Raw genomic sequence first — 27696 nt, 5'->3', positions numbered from 1 at the left:
AGTAAGCATGTTGTGCCCAGGTGAAAATAATAAGAAAAGAAGAATGCTGCTTTTACACAATCACAAAATTACAATAATTTTTATGTGAAAAATTAAACACACGACTGTGGCAATTTCAGACCCAACTACAGAAGAAATGTATATTATAAAAAAAATAATGTAAAAAAATTAAACCTTCGAAAGTTTTTATTAAAATGATTTTTACTTTTTGACATACACTTGCTTTGTATTCTGTATACAGAGCAGCTGTGTTGTGCACTAAGACCTGAATCGGTCACGTCCGCCGTGGCTGACAAGTTCAGTGTCAGCGGGTCTTGCGTGTCTTTGACACGCAGGACCAACTTGTAATTGACCAAATCTAAGTTATGACCTTAGATGTGATGGATAACAGGTGGATCTTGCGTGTCACAGACATGCAGGACCCGCTGTCACTGAACCCAGCAATCCCGCAGACCTGACGGATACAGGATTTAGCATAAGATACAGCTGCTCTGTATACAGGATACAAAGAAGCTGTATCTCAAAAAGTAAAAATAATTTTTAATAAAAACGAATTATAAAGTTGCACAAAACACACTGATTGACCTTTTTATTTAAAAAAATAAATAGCTTTCAAAGGTTTACATAACCTTTAAGGTCTTTTGTGACCTAATGTCTTTGCCTGATTGGTTGCTGGTGCGGGAGGTAGCACTGGCACTTCAGACTTTGAAGACAAGTGATGATATTTAAAAAATTAACTTCAAGATGTACTTGGAAAAGATGTATTTCAGAAGGGGAACACTAATAATAAAACATCAAAGTAAAAAATATTATAATAACTAATAAAAATAAATGCTGTTATTAAAAACTGCCCCACCAATCATTGCTATAGTGGTAGCTCCACTTTAGTTACCTTAAATAAGCATATGTCAAAATTAAAAGCAGAATATGTTGGAGGTTGAAGTCTGAAAATCCACTGTTTACTTCCAGTGGCTATAATTCTGTCCATGGTCATGTGATGGACACACAGGTGTGGGAAACATTAGAAGACACAGCTCTGATACACATACTGTAACTGTAACTGTAACTGTAACGAGCCGTGCACCTGTGCGTCCATCACATGACCAAGGACAGAATTGTATCCACTGGAAGTAAACAAGCAGAGATCTTGGAAACCGTGAGGAATAAATACAGAAAGTTTATTGGAAAATGTTATAACTTTTAATTATACAAATAAATAAAATTTAATTTGCTAAAACCAGACAACCTTTTAAATGGCAACACATGAATTTCTGTAGGAATAACAACTGAAAGCATAGTGCAGAGTTCTAAGAAATGATGATCCAGAATTATGGGATATGATTATTTAATAAAACAGACATGTCAGGAGAGGTGACCGTTCCTATTTAACCCCTTTCCAACATTTGACGTATGGCTACGTCACAGCCGGGTAGGGGAAATATGAAACGGAGTGAGCCCGCTTTATACAATGCGGGTGTCGGCTGTATGTTACAGCCAACACTTCATAGTAACCAGTGGGATTGCACATGAGTGCGATCCCGCTCGTTTAACCAGTTAAATGCCAGGTCAATAGCTGCAGCGGCATTTAAATCGTTAGAAGGGGGGGACAATCCCCTCTAGAAGCTCATCGTTCCCCCCACAATGCAATTGCAATGAAGGCCCCATGTCTGCCATCTTTGTGCTCCTGTTAAGCCCTGCCTCTGGGCTTAATAGAAGCCTGCCAGAAAGACGATAGTGCAAGGGATCCAATGATCGCTGGTGGAAGTCCCCTAGGGGGACTAATAAAAAAAAGTAAAAATTTGTAAAATAAAGTTTTTATAAGTTAAAAAAAAAAAGCTTTTCCCATTTTCCCCCTAAAGCATTGTAAAAAAAATAAATAAATTAAACATAATGGCTATCTGTAAAAAGCTGAACTATTACAATATATCATTATTTAACCTGCACGGTGTACGCCGTAAAAAGAACAACAAAAATGCAAACGCCATAATCGCTGTTTTTGGGTCACCTCATCTCCCACAAAAAATTTAATAAAAGGTGATCAAAACCTCGCATGTACCCCAAAATGGTAGCTTTACAACTACAGCTTATCTTGCAAAAATAAACTCTCATACAACTTAATAGATGGAAAAAAAACAAACTTATGGCTCTCAGAATTTGTCGACACAAAATAAATTTTATTTTTTACACTTAATATTTTTACAAGGAAAAAACTAAAACATAGAAAAAACGATATATATTTGGTATCGCTGTAATCGTATTGACCCGCAGATTAAAGTTAACATGTTATTTTAATTGCGCGGAGAATTCCGTAAAAACGAATCACAAAAAACAATGGAGGAATCGCTGTTTTTTTCATTTTCTACCCCACAAATAATTTTGTTCCCATTTCCTAGTACATTATATGGCACAGTAGATGGCGCTACGAAAAACTACAACTCGTTCCGCAAGAATCAAGCCCTCATAGGACTAGATCAATGGAAAAATGAAAAAGTTATGGCTTTTGGAAAGTGGGAAGGAAAAAAAGAAAATTAAAATCTGAAAATTGTTTACGACGCTAAGGGGTTAATAGCTCATGGCAAAATGCACAATATTTTGTAAAAATAGTAGGTAAGTTTGGTTTTGCCATAATTGTATTGACATGCAGAATAAGGTTAACATGTCATTTTTACTGCATGGTAAACGCTGTGAAAACTTATCCCAAATAACAATGGAGAAATTGTTGTATTCCACCCCACAAAATATTTTTTTCTTACGTTTTTCAGTACGGTATATTATATGGTGCATTATTTGGGCCATTAAATTGTCCTTAAAAAAAATAAAAATCAGTTGTAACATGTAACAATGTTGATCTTGACTGATAACTTGCTGCAGCGTGATATCACACAACAAAAGCCATTGAAAAAGTTGAAGTTTCTTGCCACTGTGGATTTAACGCAAGAGTTGAGTTAAAGATTGCTACATCGGTATAGTCCAGAAAATTAGAATAAAAGTCATCAGAATCAGATCAGAAGTTATACTTTTATACTTTTAATTATATAAACTATAAAACGATCAGCAATAACATTGAAACCACTGGCAGGTGAAATTAATCACATTAAAGGCTATGTACCAAACACACTGACTGACATTTTTATAAAAAAAAAAAAAAGAAAACCACTTTTTAAGGTTTACATAGCTTTAACTGACTTGTGACAATGGAACCTGTGGAGGGGTGAAATATATTAGTCAGCAAGTGAACATTGGAACAATGAGAAGTGTATGACGCTGATTGGTCACTCATTGGTCAGCCTCATACACTCCTCTGTACAACGCCCAGTTGGTAAAAAGTAAAAACACGCCCAGTTGTCTATTAAGAAACTAATTAGCATAAATCTAAAATTGCTCATAACTTGCCCAAAAATGATTGTTTTTCAAAATAAAAATCACTGTCACCTACATTACAGCGCCGATCAGATTATGTAGGAGACAGGGCACTTATGATGTGGTGACAGAGTCTCTTTAAAGACAGCAGTATTTTCTAATAGCAGCGGTCTCTTTATTGCACCGTGCAAAAGTTGTTCAGGAATAGTTTGAGAGTTTAACGTGTTGATTTGGCCTCCAAATTCCCCAAATATCAATTTGATCAAGGGCCCACCATTCAATTTACCAGACTTGAAAGCTATGTACACTTTTGCAGCCTATTTTTTCTAATTCAAAATGAGAAATCAAGAAACTTTGCAAACAAATCTTAAATTTGGTACGTTTTATGTCTATAGCATCTATGAAGACCTATGCGTCTCCATGGTAACAGACATCAAACCCAATGTAGTCTGATCCTGCAGTTAAACTTTTTTCTTTATGTCCATTACTTCTTGCTAATATACCAAATGTATGTTAGGAAGAAGTAGATGACAAATGACTACAGAATCAGAATATATTAGGTTTGTTTGTTATCTGTTACCATGGACATACATTGTTCTTCATAGTTGCTGTAGACTTCAAGGAGTTTTCCCACGAGGGCAATTTAGAACATATCCACAGGATATGTCCTAAATGTCAGCTAGATGCGGGTCCCACCTCTGGGACCCGCACCTATCTCTAGAACGGGGTGCCTAAACCCCGTTAAGCTTTGTTTGCTATCACTGACTCCCAGCCACTTCCTGACTTTATGGTCGGGAGTTACAAAAACAGCGTAGTCCGCTACGCTGTTTCCGTAACAACCATTCAGTTCTATGGGGCTTCCGAAAACAGTGTAGCTCAGTGAGCTACGCTGTTTTCACCTTCATGGTTGGAAATCAGCCGACGAGCGGTAGAACAGGGTTTAGGGTCTCCATTCTAGAGATAGGTGTTAGTCCCAGAGGTGAGACCCGCATCTATCTGACATTTAGGACATATCCTGTGGATATGTCATAATTGTTCCTCGTGGAAAAACTCCTTTAATACAGTAAGAAATAAAAAAATTAATTTCGATGTATTGGAGTAATAAAAAAAAAAGGTATACATAGCCTTTAAAGAATCTGCTGCTAATGTCTTGATGGCATATATGACAAGACAACTTCAGAGGTCTTGTGGAGTCCATGCCTTAATGGGTCATAGCTGTTTTGGCAGCATGAGGGGGACCTACAGGACACAAGTAGGCAGGTGGTTTGATGATGTGGCTGATCGGTGTATAGACCATACTTATAGCTATATATTTGGGCTCTTCTCATCGCACTTTCTTATGTAAACATATATGCGGTCTGTGTTTACATATTCTTTTTCAATTTCTTTCCAAAAAGGGCAATGATCACAATAGAGGAAGTAGAACATTTCCCACAGAAAAGTGCAAAGTGTCGAGTAATTTTCATTTACGATATTAATATTACCATGCAATGCCCAAATAAGTTTTATAAAGTAGCTTAAAGAGGCTCTGTCACCAGATTTTGCAGCCCCTATCTGCTATTGCAGCAGATAGGCGCTGCAATGTAGATTACAGTAACGTTTTTATTTTTAAAAAACGAGCATTTTTGGCCAAGTTATGACCATTTTCGTATTTATGCAAATGAGGCTTGCAAAAGTACAACTGGGCGTGTTGAAAAGTAAAAGTACAACTGGGCGTGTATTATGTGCGTACATCGGGGCGTGTTTACTACTATTACTAGCTGGGCGTTGTGTATAGAAGTATCATCCACTTCTCTTCACAACGCCCAGCTTCTGGCAGTGCAGCACTGTGACGTCACTCACAGGTCCTGCATCGTGTCGGCACCAGAGGCTACACTTGATTCTGCAGCAGCATCAGCATTTGCAGGTAAGTAGCTACATCGACTTACCTGCAAACGCCGATGCTGCTGCAGAATCATCTGTAGCCTCTGGTGCCGACACGATGCAGGACCTGTGAGTGACGTCACAGATCTGCACTGCCAGAAGCTGGGCGTTGTGAAGAGAAGTGGATGACACTTCTATACACAACGCCCAGCTAGTAAAAGTAGTAAACACGCCCCGATGTACGCACATAATACACGCCCAGTTGTACTTTTACTTTTCAACACGCCCAGTTGTACTTTTGCAAGCCTCATTTGCATAAATACGAAAATGGTCATAACTTGGCCAAAAATGCTCGTTTTTTAAAAATAAAAACGTTACTGTAATCTACATTGCAGCGCCTATCTGCTGCAATAGCAGATAGGGGTTGCAAAATCTGGTGACAGAGCCTCTTTAACATTACTTCTATGCAGTTTCTGAACCATATAATTATGACAGCGACATGTGTGATATGATATGATATGCTGCAAGGGACGAAGTTTAGAGCAGGGCCATGCATAGTGGGATCTGGGTGTAAGAGGCCCGTAAATGTAAGGTTTCCTGAAAAATTGCCCTTAACTACAAGCAGTGATCTGTCTAAAGCAGCTTGCACAAATTTGCCAACAAGAATATCATGATAAAATTATCATTTATGTGTTTGTAGCGACAATTCCAATTTTAATATTTTGATCAGTTTTATAGAAGTCATAAAGATGTTGTATCTAAAATCTTCTATGGTAGATTATTCTTGAAAACTAAGCAGTGGAGGGGGGTGGTATGTCTTCAGTACAGCTTTATCAGGCAACAAAGCAATAGTGCACGCAGATCATCCCACCCTGGAGACATTTACATAGAGTAGTGCTGAAAAAAATAAGATTAACACTGCCAATTCGAGAAATGAAAATCTGAGACCACACTGGAGAGTGACTCATAGTGTTTTCAGTGCCAGGAGGTAAAAAAACAATTAAAGCCCCAGCTTTTCTGCTCATAATCCTTATTCATACCAAGCGCTGCCTCATCCTCACAGGTGTTTATTTGGCCTTGATCATCATCTAATGCAATCAGAGGTACTAAATTACTGATCGATCCAAAACTTATCTGTGTATAATTCTAGTTGTTTGATTATATATTTTTTCTACCCACAGAAATAATGTCACTTTATCTTTCTTAGAAACGTCACATTTCCTGCACGTACTCATTCTTCTGTTCTACAAAATGAAGCCCAGCTCATGTTATTAACTGAATAATACCAATGCTGTCAAACTTTGCATGTAATAACCAAAACTGGGATTGAATACGAAAACCACCAGTAGAGGTACTGTATAAGGAAGAATGTATGTGAGGCTCTGTTCAAATCCACGTCGGATCCTCCATCAGGGGTCTTGGACGCAGATCTGGTGTAAAACTCAGAAATAGTGCAGCTTGCGGCGCTATTTCTTCCGGTAAAATGACAGACACTCCCTCCGAACCCAATAGAACCTATTAAAAAAACGCACCACAGGTGAATTTCTGAGCAATTTTTTGGCGGATTCTTTACGCAGCATGTTAATGAGATTTGTTCAAATCTCATCCACTTTGCTGCTACTGTATTGCGCTGCGGATTTTCCGCAATGAAATCTGTGTTTACGCTACGTGTGAACCCGGCCTTCAAGTGAATAGGACTAAGCTGCAACATCAGACACAGCCCGTGAGCAAAAATGGGGGCTGTCTCTGGAAAATTAGCAGACCCATTTTTTTCTAAGCCTGGTTAACCCCCTTTTAATTTTTATTTGTTTTGACACATGCATCGGAATATTGCAGGTGTTTGCTGAGAATTTCTTTGTGTATGGTTGCATAAATCTGAGAAGCTGAGAGCGATGAAGGTGAGCAGAAGAACAGAGCTATTCTTAACCTCAACCGCCATATTTTTGGATGGTTGCCTGCTTACTAGTTATTTATATGCTAGCGTTTTTATTATATATTTTATTATATAATTATACTGTTGTTTTGACAGCTCAGTTTGATTTATTAAAATTCTGAAGATACAAAAAAAAAACCATAATAAGAAATGAAAATGGTGTCAAGTTCTCAATTTTATATCTTAATCTTTTTAGGAGGACATCTATCAAATGAGATTGAAATCTAGACTTCTTGCTGTTTTTAATGCATTTTAATGAACTGTCCCAGGAAGTCTGGAAGTCCAAACAAACGAATGATTTGTAGTTATTTTTGACCCATCCAAATACATGTGCATCAATCTATAAAGCAAGGAATTATTTGGGATTAAAGAAATCCAAGAATGATAGCTCCAGCATTATTCTAAAATGTTAGCAGTTTAAATCTCTTAACATTTCCTGGGGATAGTTTAGTGTTAGGCAACAGTTCTACACAATTGTTTGTATACAGAATATCTGTCTATGTATTGGGTCGTTTTGAAACAACATCCTACAGGTTGTTGCTCTCATGTAGTTGTTTACTGCAGTAGTCTGCAACCTGTGGCTCACCAACTGTTGGGAAACTACAACTCTCAGCATACTTGGAGTTGTCATTTTCCAGCAGCTGGAGAGCTAATGGTTACAGTATACTGTCTTCTGGATATCACCAGCCCTTGGTTTTAAAGGTTGTAAAAAACCCAAACGGACGTGTAATTATTACTATCCCCGCCATTGTTGATGTAAATGCGCTCATATCGAACACTCTGGTCTAGAGGCTTAAGGCCCTTTTACACTGGGCAATTATCGGGCAGACAAGCATTCATAGAACACTCGTTACCGGTAACTGCCCTGTATACAGGGCAGAGATAAGCAGATGATTGAGCAAACGCTCATTCATCTGCTGATCGTATGGTTTTAAAAAAGTAGAATATTATTGTTGTCGGCAGCACATCTAACTATGTAAACAGGGAGATGTGCTGCCGACATGATAATGTATGGGGACGAGCGATCGGAGTAACAACCGCTCATCCCCATCCATAGCTCCGTGTGAAAGGAGCAAACGAGCGCCCATCATTGAGCTGTTTTGTTGATCAGCGCACGTTGCATCGGCCGAAATTAGCCGGTGTAGTAGGGCCTTATACTAACAAAACATATAGATATCCATATATACACAAAACGGAGTCTTTCTCTTTCGTTGTTCAAATGCATCGTGTCACTGTCATAAGCAGGAACAATCACCAAGTTGTTAGAACTGATCATCTGCGTTTCTCTTTTGACTAGTAATAGGCTAATTTTCCTGCTACATTTCACGTCAATGCTTTCACTATGCGAAAATTTACAGTAATTATAACAGAATAATTCTGTTATGCAATTATCAGCTAGACCTCTATTCTTCGTGTGCAATGCGACATTCTCCGAGATCTTAGTCTGAATTATCAAAAGACATACTGCATTTTTTGGATAAGGCGCACCAGACTAAATGCAAGTTTAGACAACAGAAAATAATTTAAAACTAATAATACAATTTTGTAACCTTCCCTGGTGGTCTAGTCTAGTGAAGGGGTTAATGGCTGCTTCACTGGTGGTCAAGGGGAAAAGAGAGGAGTCAATGCCTGCTTTTTTTCTTGGTCTAGTGTAATGGAGGACTTTACTGGTGTTCTATGATAGTGGAGGAGTAAATGCTTGCTGTCCAGTGGTTTACCCGATGGCTGCTCTGTCCTGTCTTTCTGACAGGAAACTTAACACTGTGCTCGTCGCATATGGCTTCCCTTTCCTGCCTTGCACTGATCATACAGATCAGTTCCAAGAAGGGACAGAGAGGACTTTGCATCTGTGATAACAGTCATACAGTTCACTCTATGATCGGGCAAAGTGCTTCATGAGCTCTCGGTCTTATAGTTAAAGGGGTTGTCGGTGAATAGGCCATCAATTTTATCTCACCGGACAACCCCTTTAAAGAAAATAGTCAGAGCATTCTGGTGCCGCAGTGACAGTCACCAATAGTTGCAGCAGACCACAACCTTTGTGTAATCCAATGATTTTTATGGAAAGAAAACCAAGTTGTGCAAATTAATTAGTAAAGAAGGTGCATCACGCAGCTTGAGTCGAATGACGCCTAGACTAAGACGAACATTTAGGTTCTGTCCACATCAAGTTTTTTGCATCATGTTAAGAGGTGTTTTTTGGGAAAATTTATCTTTAAAGCCTAGTTCACATCACGTTTATTTGCATAATTTTGACTAATACGCCTGGAAAAGCTCCCGACGTATACGATAAATAAAGGCTCTGACAGATTCAATAACCTATAATGGTATACGTTAGATGACTAATTTGTTAAATGGACACCATTATAGTATATGGGTAACGGAAGCCCCTATTAGGCATCTGTCACCTATAGACTCATATGGTATCTGTATAACGTATACATTATAAACGGCTATTGAAAACTCTTTATACGTTAAATGCTTGTGACGTATGCTATACAACACCCATAGGCTCCCATGCTAAAAAAAATGTGCGGGAATGAAGTGTAGTACACGCTGTTCCATGCCTCAAAAAAAATTATACCCAATGCATGCCAGCCCGACAGAGGCCAAAATAACTCTCTAATTGTAGGGAATAAAGGTGATGTGAATGGGGCCTAAAGTAGGATGCAACATGGCCCAAAAATTATGATCATGATATTTTTATAATAGGAGTCGATAGCAACATGACGCATTAGGGTCCATTCACACATTGCGGTTCAGGTGCGGTTAGGACCGCATCCAAAACCGCATGTGTTTTACCACGATTTGATGCATTTTTCAATGTGATTGTGGTAAAAAAAAATGCAACCGCATCGAAAACGGCACCAAATTACTATAAAAATGCATGCAGTTTTCGGATACAGCTTAAACCGCACCTCAACTGTAACTGTGAATGGATCCTTAGACCAGGTTTACACTGGGAATTTTTGTATAACTGCTCATTGATTTTAACTATTGAGTGACCGCTACAGTCCATAAGATTCCACGCAACTCAATTTATTTAATTGGACTGTAGCTCAATAGTTAAAATGAATCTGTAGCACTACACAACGTTTCAGTGTTTTAGGGTAGGAATCAAGGTTGCTTTTTTAATTCTCTTAACACTAACCAAAATAAATGTGTGCACTTTTACAGTAGCCAGCAAGACAATACAAGAATATTTTACATCGTGCAATTTTTATTTTTGAGCCCTGATTTAATCATAATTTCCTAATGAATATTAAGCAGAAAAAGGAGATTAAACCAAGTTATTTGTGCAGCCTCATATTAGCACTTAGCAACTGCCAGGGAAAAGGCTTATCTTTTATTATATATGCATCACTGTTGTTAGGTTCTGCAATCTTTTTCCTTTTTTATCCATCTCGTGTCTGCAAAATAATTAAATTTATGTTTCACTCCAACAAACTCCTGAGGCAGTTTGTATACTGCAGATGTGGCAGTGAAATCATTGCCTGCAGATAAATACAGTGTCTTTCAATGTGGTGATCTGTTTCCACTAATATGCACATTTTTAACCCCTTAACGACATGCCACGTACGTGACAGACGTTAAGCGGTAGTATGGAGCGCGCTCACGGTCTTAGCTCACTCTATAATTAGCCGCGGACGCCTGTGTAATATAACCGACACACCACTGCACTGGGCGAAATCAAAGATCACTTTGATTTTTTCTGTTTAACCCCTTAGATGCGGTGGTCAACTGCAACATATAAAGAATCAGGGGGCGGCTCCCACCGACGTGATATCTGCCCCCCCAGTGACATGATCATGGGGTGCCGATGATTGTCATGGCAGCTTGGGGGCCTAATGAAGGTCCCAGGACTGCCATCTTTGTAGTCCGTTGAAGCCCTGGCAGGGCTTCAAAGGACACTGTCCATATACATCAGATATAAGTGTTGCAGTATATCATGCAAGTGATCCAATGATCGCTTTAAAGTCCCCTTGGGGGACTAATAAAAAAAATTTAAAAAATAGTTAAAGTTTTTTTAAGGTTCCAAAAAAGAAGTATTAAAAGTTCAAAAAACCCCTTTTTCCAATTTTTTCCCTAAAGCAATGATAAAAAAAGTAAAAGTTAACATAACTCCTATCGCCGCATCTGTAATAGTCAGAAATATAACAATATAGCACTAAAACACAAAACCCCCCAAAAAATGGCGTAATCTGTGTTTTTTGCCCATTTCACCCCACAAATATATATTTTCAGTTTTCCAGTACATAATGCAGTATAATAAATGGTGCCATGAAAAAATACAACTTGTCCCCCAAAAAACAAGCCCTCATACGACTATGTCAACAAAAGAATAAAAAGGTTATGGCTTTTGGAAGGCGGTGAGGAAAAAACAAAAACGAAATAACTAAAATTGGCCATATCCTTAAGTGGTTAATGAATCCCATCTGACATTTTCACATTGGGATTTTTATTTTATTTTTTAATAAAAGCAACATAGTGGTACAATAGTATATATAACAGACTTTTTTTTATAGCGTATATAGCTTCATTGCAGCATTTCTTATCATTGTCCCCTTGTACAGGGTGTACTTGGCTGAACATAGTGTTTTCCATTAAGATGCGAGCTGTCATTTGGAATCTTGTTAGACCCCTTTCAGGGCATAGTGGCTTCCATTTTGCCCATTATCCGATTTGCAGTGAAAGCTGGTTAGCTTTCATCATTGACCACAGCTAAGTGCTCTGGTGGAATATAAAGACGTGAAGTTACATCATCGGACTTGTCACTAAGACTCCAGATACCAGCAGTGGGGGACTGCTCAGAGGAGTACTGTACCCCTTTGTTTGTCTGACTCAGAGGTCTGATGATTTTGTCACTGCAATGAGACAGTAACACGATTGGTGGGGGTCACAGGGCACAGAGTCCCAATGATGACATTTTTGACATGTTACATTGACATCACTCATACTGGTTATCCCGAGCTGTGCTTGTTCAGCAGGAAAAGGACAATACTGAACTAGTTAAACTAGCACAGCTTGGGGCAGCACTGTAACTGCAGAGGGAGTCTACTAAAGACTCTAGCTCAGGTGTGATCACAACTAGAGCCGCGGTCTTTGTCTTGTTTTTAAGCCAGGAATCTCGCCACGATTTAGATGAGGTAGAGCAGCTCTCACTTCTGCCTGTGTTAAGAGCAAAATGGTGGCGGGGTGGTAGTGGGAAATGTATGATGTTTATCGTGTCCCTAGATAGCTTCAGATGACCCCAGGCGAGATGTAACATGAACTTTTTTTTCATGTTGTCACACCCTTATCAATCAGAGAGCACATTTTTTTTAAATCACTCCCGTCCACCTTATTTGGCTGTTAACCCCACAACCTAGCCAAATAAGTCAAATAAGGTGTGTTTAAAAAAATTTGTAGTAAAAAAAAAAAAAGTTTTTCATTGAAAAATAAAAAGAATAAAAGAAGACACATAATAGATATCGCTGAATTAGTAATGACCTGTACTGTAAAATTAAAATGTTAACTATCTCACGTGGTAAACACTATAACAAAAATACTACAAGAACAATGCCACAGAATAGCTGTTTTTTCTTTCTCTCGTCTCCCGAAAAATCAGGAATACAAAGTAATCGAAAAGTCATGTGTACCCCAAAATGGTACCAATGAAAACCACAAGCCATCCCTCAAAAAACAAGCCCAACAGAAACATTTAAATGGTATGGATTTTAAAATGTGGTGACACAAAAACAAATTATTCTGTAAAAAAAAGTTTGTTAATTGTCCAAAAGTCAATTTTTTCAGGATGTTTTTTCCAATTATAATGACTGTTAGGGGATTCACAGTGATAAGCTGATTACTCTGTTGATATTGCTCAACACACGTTTTCTGGGGACAGGAGGACCCTTTTTCCTCAATATATGAAATGGCAGAAAGCATGTTGTTTTTTTTATTTTGCAGAAATGTGTTCTTTTTGGACTTTTCAACAGAGTTTTCAGGAATCTATATTTAAAAAATTCTAGGAAAAGGATAGCCATCTAGAAACCGTTAGTTTCAGACTGCAAGCTTCCTAAATGCCGACAGAAATGTGATTGCTTAAACAAGAACTGTCATGTTGTACATGCTGCTCTATCTGGAGGAGATATGCTACAGAGCAGGAGCAACCGAGCAACCTGATAGCCTGCTCTGTATGAACACTTGTACAGCAAAGTCTGTCATTATTGAGTGAGACCACCCTCCAGTCTCCTACACCCAATTTAAGCTGGGATTTAAATCAATAAGTTACACATTATAATATTTTTTGGGTGAAACTAAATCAATCTGTTCAACTACTTCTATTTCATAGTGTGCTTCCAGCAGGGCAGTATGTCCAACATGTTACAGCCGCATTAGAAACAACGTAACACATAAGTAAGGTAAGACTAATCTTAACTCTGTAAGAGTATGTGCAATTCTTAATTTAGGAGGGATAGGTGCGTTTACAAGGTGGCTATCCTCTCCATAAAATTTCCATAAACTCTTCTGGTTTTCGAAGCATAGACTTTGAGATGTCTCACACACTGGAGTTCATAGCTATATAATTAGAAGACAAGAATTGAGAGATCTTAGAATGCTGCATTTATTTAAAGGGTAACTAAACGTTCAACAAACTTCTGACATGTCATAGTGACATGTCCGAAGTTTTGATTGGTGGGTGTCTGAGCGCTGAGACCCCCACCAATCTCTAAAACGAAGCGTCGGAAGCGCTCGTATGAACGCTGAGCCGCTTACTCTCTGTTCGGCTTTTTCCGGAAAGCAGATATAGCGGTGTACGGGCCCATAGACTTTCTATTGAGTCTACATGGCTGCGTCGATTTCTGGAAAAAGCTGAACAGAAACTAAGCGGCTCCGCGCTCACACTAGCGCTTCTGACGCTTCGTTTTAGTGATTGGTGGGGGTCTCAGTGCTCAGACCCCCCACAATCAAAACTTCTGACATGTCACTATGACGTGTCAGAAGTTTGTTGAACTTTTAGTTACCCTTTAATCTTTGTTTCATTAATTTGATGTATGTAGAAGAGAAATAATGGTTTGTTTCTTTTTAATGTTGTAGCTATTTATTTATTTTTAACTTTCCGTATGGCGTCCATACACACTATCTTCTTGCATTGTCTGTATAGACAGTGCAGCAAGAGGTGCGTGCTTTATGGCAGCTGAAATGAATGGGATCTAATTGATGGAAAAATTAGATTATTACAGGCTCCAGGAAGTGATGAGGGACCAGGAAGTGACAGGGGATTCCGATACCGTGCCTTATCTAATGAAGGTCTAGCTAGGCCTCCGGCGGTACAAGCTGACAAGTGTGCTATAGAAAACAGGAAACTTCAGCCTATTGTGTCTGCCCTAGTAGCCAGTGTAAAAATTTGAATATTTCAACATTTTTGTTTTGTTATATGGATAGTCACATGAAACATAAAAAAAGGGTAAAAGAAATATGTTTATAATAAAAACCTTTCTTAAATAATGTCATGTTCCGATGACATATCCCCTTTAAATAAGTATCATACATTCTTAGTAAGAGTTGGAACATTTATTTGTTACATAGCTATTTTAGGCTAGTTGTTTTTTTTACCACACATATACATTTAACTGTTTGAACCTAATAGCCATATGTGTAGTTACATTTACCTTATCTTGAAGAGTAGCATAAATTTCTGGGCTGCCACCCATACATTTCATAGACGTATCTAGACTATGCTTAACGGCCCATTTACACGAACGGATAATCGGTTAGATTCCAAAGCTAACGAAAAATCGTGCACGATAATCACTTAATGTAAATGGATGTAAAAACTGAACGACTAGCCATAAACGCTCTTTGATCATAAAATTCTTTATGTGAACATAAAACTAATTATTTGTCGTTCTGACGTAGTACGTAAACCTGAATCATTTCATAAAAGTAAATAGGCGACCGAACAATCATTTTTTTTTTAGGATTTTTGAGAGGATAGCATTGTGTCTAAATGTTTATCTGTAATCGCAAATTGATTTACTAATATAAATATCTTCTTATGCAAGTTAACCTTTAATGACATACTATAATAAAAGTTTGTATCATTAAAAAGGGTTGTTACATTTGGACCCGTTAGTGATCAGCTGATTTCTGTGGGTCCAGCAGCTCAAATCCCTTGTGATCTGTCGCCAAGGGGTAGCTGTAGACCGTGAAATGTGGTATTACATGAACACCTCTCTATTATGTCCATTTTTCCTAATAGGGCATATAGACAGGAATTGTCCTAATGGGACCCTCCTTTCAGGCTTTGGTTAAGCTAATATGGCTACTTTGTGGCAAAGTATCAGTTTGTTAAGAACATTCAGCTGGAGTCCTGAATATGAGAAATTTGCTTTCGTTGTGTATAGCTCACAGACAATGGCCATGAAAGACCCTTCTGTGAGAAATATTAGGTGTTTACAGGTTTTTACCCTCTAAATGTAGACAAGAATGTTTCCATGACTGTCCTTAGGCTGGTTGGTGCCCTGTGCATTACCGTCTATTGACGCCATCCTTATGGTGTACCTAACAGTAGCCAAATACTGCAATTCTTCAGTGCCAATTAACATTGCCGCAAAAAGCCCAAATATTGCTTCCAGAGAGTTACCTAAATAACACTGTCCAATTAATAATCTACGCAATGTAGCCACATCCTGTACAGATGTCTTTCCATAAATTTGTGCGCCAAATGTAGAATTAGGGGTGCAAGTTCTGGATGCCCAAGCCATCAAGGCTAGTCGTGGCCCCTTTAGTAGTGACAGGTGGCCCCTAAGACTGGCCCTGAAAGTTTCTATTCAGTAACAGGAAAAATATATATTTTTAAAAATGTTTAGGAAACACAAAGTATTAGTAAAGACTTTATAACTGATCTGAAAATTATAAATTCTGTAAAGAATTTGCTTGGGAAAAGCCAATATTATAAGAGCCCAAACATTGTTGTAAAGGGCATGGAGTAAATAAAGACCGATAATGTTGTTGTCTATCACCTTTTATGAAGGATTGTATGGAGTCCGGACCATCTCTGTTATTCTGGCGCTGTTCTACATACATCAGCTATCAATATTGTTCTAAATATTTTTTATTGGGAACCTGTAACCTGTCATACAGCTTTGTACGGTATAAAAACTCTCAGATCATGTTACTTGCATAAATTTGACATCATTTTCACTTCACTGCATTTCATCAAAGCTCTTAAAGAGGCTCTGTCACCACATTATAAGTGCCCTGTCTCCTACATAAGGAGATCGGCGCTGTAATGTAGGTGACAGTAATGCTTTTTATTTAAAAAACCGATCTTTTTTTCACAACGTTAGGAGCGATTTTAGTTTATGCTAATGAGCTTACTTAATGCCCAAGTGGGCGTACTTTTACTTTCGACCAAGTGGCCGTTGTACAGAGGAGTGCATGACGCTGACCAATCGGCATCATGCACTCCTCTCCATTCATTTACACTGCACTAGCAATATAGTTATATCACTATGTGCATCTACATACACAAACCCTAACATTACTACAGTGTCCTGATAATGAATACACATGACCATCCAGCCTGGACGTCATGTGTACTCAGAATCCTGACACTTCTGACTCTTTTTTGTGAGATTTACAGCAACGGATACGAAATCTCGTTTACCTCGTAATCTCGCGAGATTTCGTATCCGTTGCTGGAATCTCACAAAAAAGATTCAGAAGTGTCAGGATTCTGAGTACACATGACGTCCAGGCTGGATGGTCATGTGTATTCATTATCAGGACACTGTAGTAATGTTAGGGTTTGTGTATGAGGCTGCACATAGTGATATATCTATATCGCTAGTGCAGTGTAAATGAATGGAGAGGAGTGCATGATGCTGATTGGTCAGCGTCATGCACTCCTCTGTACAACGCCCACTTGGTCGAAAGTAAAAGTACGCCCACTTGGGCATTAAGAAAGCTCATTAGCATAAACTAAAATCGCTCCTAACGTTGTGAAAAAAGATCGTTTTTTTTAAATAAAAAGCATTAATGTCACCTACATTACAGCGCCGATCTCCTTATGTAGGAGATAGGGCACTTATAATGTGGTGACAGAGCCTCTTTAATTCCAGTTCTGCCATGAAAGTAAAAATTGTTTCTACCACCAAATTTAAAGTATAATTCATTGTTATTCTTTTCAGCTTTATGGAGAATAAATCATTTAGAATTCTGTCAGTATACAAAAGAATTGTATTGTAATTCATCTATTAAGATGGCATATCAGAGATTAAACTGTGTTTCTGAGCACTCCTTTAAGACAAGTCTGAAGACAAAGACCACCAACAGCTCAGGTGTTGCTCACTGTACCGTGTAATAAGTTTATAGTGAACTGAAAGCTAAAACTTTATGATGTACGCATGTAAGAGCTGTCAAGTTGTTTCATTGTGTAGATTTAGGAATTTATAGATTAGCAGATAATTACTATTGCTCTTTAAAATCTGTTAGGCGCTATTCACAAGACCGGGTCCGAGTGTCGACTGATAAAAACTGCCATTTTGGTCTGTTTTTCTTGGCCGTTTTGCTTCCGTTCCGGGTCGTGTTTCTGTTTTTAACGGCTTGTTTTGCATCTATTTTATTCCCTGTAAGGTGTTAGTGGTATATTTGAAGCCTTCCACCGCAGGACTTGATATTTTGTATACTCTACAATAATTAATAATTGAATCACTGGAATAGGACTAGAGTTTCGTTTAAAATGTAACTTTTACTTGCAACATATTTAAAAAGTGTGTAAAACAAATGACACACCAGGACAAGACTGCTTACAAAAAAATCTTCCTTATAGTACAGGAGATATAGTGCTCAATGCAAAAAAAAGTCAATTCAATATTGGTGATATCATCATTTCTTTGCAGAGTTAAAGAAAAATGCTCCAAATTGTTGCAAAAACATGTAAGTGATCTATTTCCCAGGAGGATATATATAAAACTCTGTGGGGTAATGACCCCTCCTACCCGTTCCGTAGTGTGTTAAAGTCCTGTTCCGTTCTTATGGCTGGGGACTGGGAAGCCTCACTTGTTTCTTTTATATGATTTTAGGCAATCAATCATTATTTTCTCCCGACGCGTTTCCTTATGGCCAGAATTCCTCAGGGGAGATAAGGCCAGATAACCTCCTTGACAGGGGGCACAAATGAAGTTGGAGCTGTATTGAAGTTTCAATCTTCTGCAGTGGCAGAGATTCCTCAGAGCACTTGTTTCCTCGTGTTGGAGTAAACGCTGGTTCCGGCGTGTGACGTCCTCACCCACATGTGTTTTCTATTGCTCTTTATACAGGTTGTTCCCTCCCTCATTGTGCACTCCTCCAGTGACGTATCCAGGGGAGTGCCCCATAGTTGAAGCTGATACAGAACGGAATCCAGAGCACCTCCCATTGGGTAGTGTCTGTCAGTGACTCCGTGTTGTCCAGCTTCTTCTACCACAATCACGGACCACTGCCTCTGTGATTGCTGCTGCTGGACATGAACAACTGTCAAAGACAGTTAAATCACCCTCAGCAAACAGCAAGTCAGCTTGCGTTACCGCATGCATTCACAATGTGAATCAGACCCAGTGCTGCCCGAGATTGGGAGAGAGGGGAGGGTGTGTCTGGCTTATCTACTAGTGTAGATGTAGTGTCTGTGGAAACAAATACAGAGAACTGCATACCATTAACCCCTACAAACCTGTTTATAAATTCCAAATTTGAGCTACTAGAGTGGGTTTTTATTCTTATATTTAGATATATTATTATTTAGATATTTTTGGCAGTAAACCATCTGTTTTTTAACATGGTATCTTTTACTTCATACATAAATACTATTTCTTGTGTCAAGAGTTTTATATATTTTTTTCGCAAAGGTGATCGATAACAATGTATTAGATGACTATTTAAGTTGTTAATAGCCCGTTGATGTGTGTAAATTATTTTATGGGGTTTTCGGATTTATTAAAATATTCATGAACTGTTAGAAAGACTTTGAAGATTTTAAATGAAACAAGAGAAATCTAATTTCTCATTTAATCCATGGGGTGCAGAGCTATCCAATTTAAATATCCATTTAGATTCCCTTTGGAGAACTACTGTGTCTATATCTCCTCCTCTAACTGATGGGTGAATTAATTCAATGGCTGTGAATTTAAGACATTTTGCATCCCCCCCATGGTTTGAATGTACATGTCTAGCCACCGGTTTGTCTCTATCATTTTTAATGTCACCTAGATGTTCCAGGATCCTCCTTCCCTTGTGGTCTTTCCTATATAGTCCCGGGGACAACTGCATGTAATTTTGTAGACTACATTTTTAGAACTACAATTTATGAAGTCCTTGATTTTATAATTTTTTCCTGTGTATGAACTCTTAAAATCTTTGGTATTTTGTACAGCCGCGCAAGCCTTACAGTGTCCGCATTTATAGCACCCACTCGTTTTCCCTCGATCTAACCAACATGGGTCAGGTCTAGAGCTTTTCAAATGACTATGTGTGACTCTGTCTCCTATACTCCTTCCTCGTCTATATGTGACCTGTGCCCAGGGGGATATGACTTCTTTGAGGTCTGGGTCCATTTGTAGGATACCCCAGTGTTTTCTGAGTATTCCTTTAATTTTTTGGTCTGATCTATCATAGGTACCAATTAGGCGTATAGGTTGATTAGTCAATTCTCTTCTTTTTGGGATAAGGAGTTCTTCCCTTTTCTTTTGTATTGCGTGCTGATAAGCTTTTTTAAGGGTTCTCAAAGGATACCCCCTTTCAAGGAATCGAGCTTTAAGATCCCTTGCTTGTTCTATGAATTCTTGTTCATTAGAGCAATTGCGTCTTAGTCTGAGGTACTGTCCTTTTGGTATTCCCTGTTTCAATGGGATGGGGTGGTGACTTTCCCATCTTAAAAGACTATTTGTGGAGGTTGGTTTTCTATATATAGTTGAAATAAGTCCTCCTTTGTCATCTTTGGAGATATATACATCCAAAAATGGCAGATTTTGATTGTCGGATTCAGATGTAAATCTCAAACCGATAATATTTTCATTCAATTCTTTGCTATATTGAATGAAGTCCCTTTCTAGTCCCCCCCAAAGGACAAACACGTCGTCTATAAAACGTGCCCACATCAGGATCGGGCTGTTTAGATGTTGGCGCTCATCTGTAAATACCATGGTTTCCTCCCACCAACCCAGGAGCAAGTTTGCGTATGTCGGTGCACATGAGTTACCCATGGCTGTTCCCCTGAGTTGGTGGTAGATACGACCATTGAAGAGAAAATTATTGTTTGTCAATACAAATCTTAATAGATCTAAAACGAAGGTATTGTGTCGCTGTAGGTGGGTCCCCCTTGTATTCAGGAAATATTCTACCGCTTTTAGACCCATTGTGTGGGGGATTGAGGAGTACAATGCCTCCACATCAATGCTGGCCAGAATGGTGTCATCATCCACCGTGACCTCATTGATTTTTTGTAGAAGATTTGTGGTATCTTTGGTATAAGAGGGTAAAGCCTCTACGAAGTTTCTCAAGACCTTGTCTATATAGATGCCCACATTTTGTGTTAATCCCCCTATCCCTGATACTATTGGTCGCCCCTTTAATGGGGTGGTCCCCTTGTGGATTTTGGGGAGGGCATAAAATGTGGGGGTCTGTGGTTTATCAATGGCCATGAATTTGAATTCATTTAAATCAATGAGGTTTTCGTTTTTTGCACGGTTTAAAATCTTAAAGAGTTCCTCTTTATCCTTTTGTATGGGATTCTCCTTGAGGATTTCATAACTCTCCTTGTCATTTAGGATGGTTTGACACATATCCATATAATCTTTTCTTGTAAGAACAACTGTGTTCCCCCCCTTATCGGAGGCCTTGATGATTATATTTTCATCCTTTTCCAGCGACAACAGTGCTTCATGTTCTTTTTTATTAAGGTTGGATGGTTTTCTCGAGGTTTCAATTTCTATTAGGTCTTTGACTACCAAGTCCTGGAAGACATCTATAATCGAGACATCACTTGTTGGAGGCATTTTTTTACTTTTCAGTTTGCATTGGGTAAAGGGACCCTCACCCCTTGGTTTTTCATTTTGGGATAATAGAGACGCCAGATTCCTTGCATGCGGTAATTCTGATAATGTTAGTCCCAATTCCATGCATTCTTTTTTATCCTTTATTTTATATAGTTTGTGCCACTTGAGTTTCCTCGTAAATAAGTTGATATCCTTTACCCAATTGAAAACCTCATAGGTGGTTGTAGGTACAAACGAAAGGCCTTTATTAAGTACCTGTATTTCTGTGTCAGAAAGGGCTCTATTGGATAAGTTGATAATTCTGTGGTTAGTTTTGTTTATCTCGGATTGTTTGCTCTGTTTCTTAATTGATAGGGTGTCCTCTGCCCTTCTTTCTCTAAAAAAGATGAAGACTCTGTATTCGTATACATCATTTGATTCTGGTAAGGTAAGGTGCTTGGATTCATTTGAGAGGTTTCCCATGTTTGTAGTGGGCTCCTCCCTCTAGAGAAGCCCCGTCCCCTGAACTGTCTTGAGTAATTTCTTCCTCTCGATATTCTACTCCTACTATTGAGATTTTGTTCAGATTCTGTGAAATCCGTATCTGACGAGGATTGGTCCGTTTCAGGTTTATTCTTCCCTTTCCTTTCTTCAAAGCAATATGCCTTATTTTCCCTGAAATCTTGCAAATCCCGGGTAAATTGGTGATGTTTCCTTTCTATAAGGTTGTATTGGAATTTTTCAAATGCGTTTTGTAGATGTATTTCCTTCCCAATGTACTCCGAGTCAGATTTGAATTTCAGGGTCACCTCTATTTGTTCTTTAAGTTTTTTTGTTGCTATTTCCAGAATACGTTTTTCTTCGTCCAGTATAATTTGCATGAATTTCAGGGAGCTAGTTGTTGCTTCCGTTTCCCACCTACGCATCAGTTCTGGACTTTGTAATCTGGTAGCTGGTATTAGTGTTATTCTTAGTCCTCTGGGGACTATACTGTGTTTTATGTAATTTTCAAATGCTTGCACCTCCCACCAAGATATTGCTTGTTCTTTGTAACATTTATTAAGCTCATTGAATGCCGTTTTGAGTGACGGTGTATACTTTTTCTGTAAAAATTCTTTTTCCGAAAATACTTCCTTTGCCTGGTTTATCCAGGTTTCTAAATTTGACGTATTTGTGATGAAGCCTGCCATATCCCAAGTATTTCAGTGTAAGGTGTTAGTGGTATATTTGAAGCCTTCCACCGCAGGACTTGATATTTTGTATACTCTACAATAATTAATAATTGAATCACTGGAATAGGACTAGAGTTTCGTTTAAAATGTAACTTTTACTTGTAACATATTTAAAAAGTGTGTAAAACAAATGACACACCAGGACAAGACTGTTTACAAAAAAATCTTCCTTATAGTACAGGAGATATAGTGCTCAATGCAAAAAAAAGTCAATTCAATATTGGTGATATCATCATTTCTTTGCAGAGTTAAAGAAAAATGCTCCAAATTGTTGCAAAAACATGTAAGTGATCTATTTCCCAGGAGGATATATATAAAACTCTGTGGGGTAATGACCCCTCCTACCCGTTCCGTAGTGTGTTAAAGTCCTGTTCCGTTCTTATGGCTGGGGACTGGGAAGCCTCACTTGTTTCTTTTATATGATTTTAGGCAATCAATCATTATTTTCTCCCGACGCGTTTCCTTATGGCCAGAATTCCTCAGGGGAGATAAGGCCAGATAACCTCCTTGACAGGGGGCACAAATGAAGTTGGAGCTGTATTGAAGTTTTAATCTTCTGCAGTGGCAGAGATTCCTCAGAGCACTTGTTTCCTCGTGTTGGAGTAAACGCTGGTTCCGGCGTGTGACGTCCTCACCCACATGTGTTTTCTATTGCTCTTTATACAGGTTGTTCCCTCCCTCATTGTGCACTCCTCCAGTGACGTATCCAGGGGAGTGCCCCATAGTTGAAGCTGATACAGAACGGAATCCAGAGCACCTCCCATTGGGTAGTGTCTGTCAGTGACTCCGTGTTGTCCAGCTTCTTCTACCACAATCACGGACCACTGCCTCTGTGATTGCTGCTGCTGGACATGAACAACTGTCAAAGACAGTTAAATCACCCTCAGCAAACAGCAAGTCAGCTTGCGTTACCGCATGCATTCACAATGTGAATCAGACCCAGTGCTGCCCGAGATTGTGAATGCAATGCCCCACAGCCCCCTGTAGGTAGTTCTACACAGGACACTTTTACACAGCACCCCCATAGATGGCACCCCCCCCCTACCTTTCTGTAGAAAGCGCCACAGTTCCAGGAGAAGTCCCTGACTTCAATGTCCATATATGGACAGTGAAGTCAGCGACTTCTCCTGGAGCGGAAACACAGCGCCTGGGATCCCGCTTCAGAAGTCCCTGATGTCACTGTGTCCATATATGGACAATGACTTTTCTCCTGGAGCGGAATCCCCAATCCCCGGCCACACCGTTGTCAAAGCAGTGGCCGGGGATTCGGGATTCCGTTCCTATAGGGAGCAAAAAAATATCCTCCTCACATGCACTTCGCACTGAGGAGAGAGCGAGCGACGGAAGACACGGCCGTCACTCGGAACACATTCGAGTGATGGCCATGTATTACCCGGCTCCATAGACTTCTATGGGGGCCGGGAGAACCCGCTGAAAATAGGGCATGTCCCATTTTTTGACGGCCCGGCCATGTTTTCGTTTTTGACGGACGATTTTGACCCGTTTTGCATCCGTTTTTCCCTGTCCATTTTAAAGACGGATGAATTTAATTCCACACACTGCCCTCTGTAGATAATGCCACACACTGCCCTCTGTAGATAGTGCCACATACTGCCCCCTGTAGATAATGCCCCACACCGCCCCCCTGTAGATAGTGCCACATAGCCCCCTGTAGGTGGTGTCACACAGACCCCTAGTAGGTAGTTTATAGGGTCCTCAGGTAGTGGTCATTTGGTGCTGCAACTTTGACATATGATAGGTCAGTTTACTAGTGCCTCATATGTTATTTAAATTTATTTCACCAAGTACCTATGGTTTGTATCTTATCTTGTGAAACACTTTTTTATGACATATACATTTTGCCTTGTGTGTGGGTTTTCTCCCAAAAGATATATTCTCCCACTTGGGAATATTGGCATTTTTCTGTGGGGTTTCCCTTACTAAACTGAGTTGTGATATTTCTTCGCACTGTATAACTATATATATTGGATTTTTTATATTCTTGACCACCACTGCAGCTTGTTGTTTTAGATTTTTTAAATTGTTTTTATGAGATAGCCTTGATATGTATTGTTTTTACTAATAAAGATCTTTTGTATATTTACAACATGTGGTTCTACTATATGGCTGTGTGGTATACATTTGTAGTTGTTTTTTGCCCTGTAGGTAGGGCCACTGCCCCCTTGTAGCCAGAACCACCTGTAGATGGCACCCCCTGTAGATAGCGCCACTCTAGCTCCATGTAGGAGTGGAATCCCTCTGGCCGGGTATTCCACTTCAGGAGTTGCCCCTGATGTCATTGTCCATATATGGATAGTGACATCAATGGCCCCACCTAGGAGCGGAATCCCTGGCCAGAGGCATTCCGCTCCTACAGGGAGATACAGTGGTGCTATCTACAGGGGGGGTGCAATCTACAGGGGGTGCTATCTCCAAGTCACACTGTGAGGAACAGGAGAGAAAGAGCGGTGGAAGTCACGGTCGTCACTCGGAGCATATTGAAGTGGCGGCCGTGTTTTACATGGCTCCATAGACTTCTATGGGAACTGCGCGGCTGTGAGAACAGCCCAAATTAGGGCATGTTCCGGGCTATTCACACGGCCATCAAAGAATTTGAATAGCCCCATTCTGGGTCTACTCTTTTTACTGCGGCCGTGTTATTAACGTTAAATAAACTGCCGTCACAATGCCGAGTGAATAGGGCCTTAGGCTGTTATGTTGCTTGACTATATTTGACAACCATTTGAAGTGAATTGAAATGAATTAAAGGGGTTGTCCTAGAATTAAGAAAAGAAACAAAAAAAAACAGACATAATATAGTCTAGATTTTCTTCAGCCTGGCAGCTCAGGGGGCGTGTTCTTTATGCTGCAGCTCCTCCCCTTCTTGTCATAGCTTGTATAAGCAGAACGTACTGTTTCTCTGCCTCCTTCCTAAAGAGACATGTAATGGGGGCATTTGTAAAGCTTCTCCTAGAGGGAGAGCTCAGCCCTGTATAACTGAAGAAGAGGGAAAGCCTGCAGCTTACACACAGTTAGAAGAGGAGCTGGTGAGGGGAGAGCTCAATGTTGTATACAGGCTCTCTCTATCTAAATAAATTGCTGTCTCTCCTGTGTGTTTCTTACTCTGTGAGTCTCCATCCACACTACGATCTATGTTTCAAATAAAAGCTTATTCTCTGCTTCATTATAAGCTTCTTCTCTGCTTCATTACTGACAAGCAGATTAGATATTTTCTATTGGCTGGTGACAGTTTGAGAGTGGAACTGAACATGTGTGTCCTCCCTCATTCAGCTCAGTAGGAGGACGCGCACATTACTATACACATTGAACACCAGGGGGCGCCATTATAATTAAGTAAAGGGTTGTTTCGCAACTGGAGCATTTTTGTTACATAAGGTTAATTACAAAACAAATTCATTTCTAATGCTGAATTGTATTGTTATAACTTTCAATACAGGGACAACTCCCTTTAAGTTTAATCACACTTAAATAACCAAAAACGGAAAAATGCTACTGGTAGCTATATAGTAAAAAAGTAGAACTACATTTTTGCCCTTTACAACACCAACCAACATATCACAGAGACTTTCTCACTTTTTCTCACAAACTTTGCATTGTGTAGCACTGCTGTCCCGTTATAACACAGGGAGTGTAGTCATGCAGAATCATGTATCTTTGTGGTTCCACATATTGTAATGATTTGGTAGCAAGCAGTAACACCTACTATGAGATGCAGATCAAGAAGTCAGCCCCAGTAATATGTAGTTTCATCAAAATTTTTATTAAAATTCTGAACTAGGCTAAATGTAATGGATAGAGACCATTGCTTTGTTTCAATTGCTTTTAGATTTTTTTTGCATTTAAACCCAGTATATTGTCTTCAAGTATAATATTCCGTCTATTGATGCAAACTGAATGCTTTCTTATACTTAAGGTGGAGCCTATACACGAGTTTGCCACCTCTCACATTTATTAAATATTCCTAGACCATGCAATAAGAAGAGTTGGTAGTCAAAATCCCCTTAAAAGAGGTTGTCCTGTCTGTACAACCTCTTCTTTAAATTAACCTGTCTGTGATCAGCTGATCACTGGGGAGAAGCGGAGGGCAAAGAAATGTGGTATTTCATGGCATTCCAATGCATGGGTGGTCATGTATTTTGTTTATGTCACAATGAATGAGGAAAACTGTAGCGTAAAGGAGATGCCAGATTTTATCTTTAACCAACATCAGTTACTATATAAAACTCTATGAAACACTAAATATGCAGGTCCACAATTTTACAGTATTGTACTGAGGTCGGAGAAAGCTCTCTGTATGCAATCACCCCCTTCATAAGATGCACAGAACTGTTTCTTGAATTACAACATATCATCTTTTATAATTGTATCTTCATGTTTTACTCATGTCTGATGTTTTATTCAGGTCTAAAGTATGTAAAAAAAAGACCTTGATAAGGTTGTCAGCCATTAAAAGGGATATGTTAGAATTTATATGTGAATCGTACGTGTATGACTTATTTATACAATTTGCTCTTTAGTAAATAAAACAAATTTATGATGGGCAAAGACTATAATGTAATTGCAATATACTCAAATCCATTGGGAATGTGTCAATATCACTGGCATAGAAGACCAAGGATTTTGTTAATTTTTGTTTATCTCTAAATATCAGGAATATCAGGAATGTAAATCCACATTGTTGGAATGTGTGAAGAGTGACAAAAAGATAGTAGTCCTACATGCACTGCGTAACCTTACATAATCCAAACGGTGTCATTTGTTTAATAAGATAGGAGCAAGCACTAGGACAAACAAATTAACTGAGCAGCCCATGACCATGACTTATACATTTCTGCTTCGTTGCTAGCTAAAAAGTTGACAGTTCTCTAAATACTGTAATGGACCGACTTGAAGGACAAATTTTCATTTCACACGTTGTCTGTGATCTTTTTACATGGAGTCTTTGAATGTACAGGACATTTTTATCTCCTAACAGCTTATCCTGTGACCGGGCTGCAGGAAAAGGTCCTTACAGTTTAGCCAGAGCGTAGAAGCAGCTGCCACTCTAAAGGAGCCTAGAGAAGGTTGAAGTGAGAGCTGAATTTATTATACTAGCAGCTCTCACTTCAGCCTGTATGGAGGAGGAGAGAGGGGCAGCGGGGGCATGCTGACATCCTGAAGGGAGAGGAGGATAATCTGTTTCCCCTCTTCTTCTGTCCCTTTATGACCTCCGATGACCCCAGGGAGTGATAACATGTTTTTTTTTCTTCATGATATCACCCTCTCATTAATCAGAGAGCATACTTGCTCT

At 39.2% G+C, this 27696-nt stretch overlaps 2 protein-coding genes across 3 annotated transcripts in view; one reads left to right on the top strand and one right to left on the bottom strand.

Annotated features, from left to right (window-relative positions):
• Positions 1–18410, bottom strand: part of LOC142663888 (ropporin-1-like) — a 48462-nt gene extending 30052 nt beyond the window's left edge. The window contains exon 1 of the mRNA XM_075842726.1: positions 18145–18410. The gene's annotated coding sequence lies outside the window, so the exon portion shown is untranslated. The remainder of the gene's footprint in view (positions 1–18144) is intronic.
• LRRC20 (leucine rich repeat containing 20) overlaps positions 1–27696 on the top strand; it is a 495648-nt gene that overhangs the window by 290932 nt on the left and 177020 nt on the right. The gene's annotated exons all lie outside the window — the stretch shown is intronic.

This window comes from Rhinoderma darwinii, chromosome 11 (assembly GCF_050947455.1).
Source record: "Rhinoderma darwinii isolate aRhiDar2 chromosome 11, aRhiDar2.hap1, whole genome shotgun sequence".
NCBI classification, from domain to species: domain Eukaryota; kingdom Metazoa; phylum Chordata; class Amphibia; order Anura; family Rhinodermatidae; genus Rhinoderma; species Rhinoderma darwinii.
This window is presented reverse-complemented; position numbering and strand designations above follow the sequence as displayed.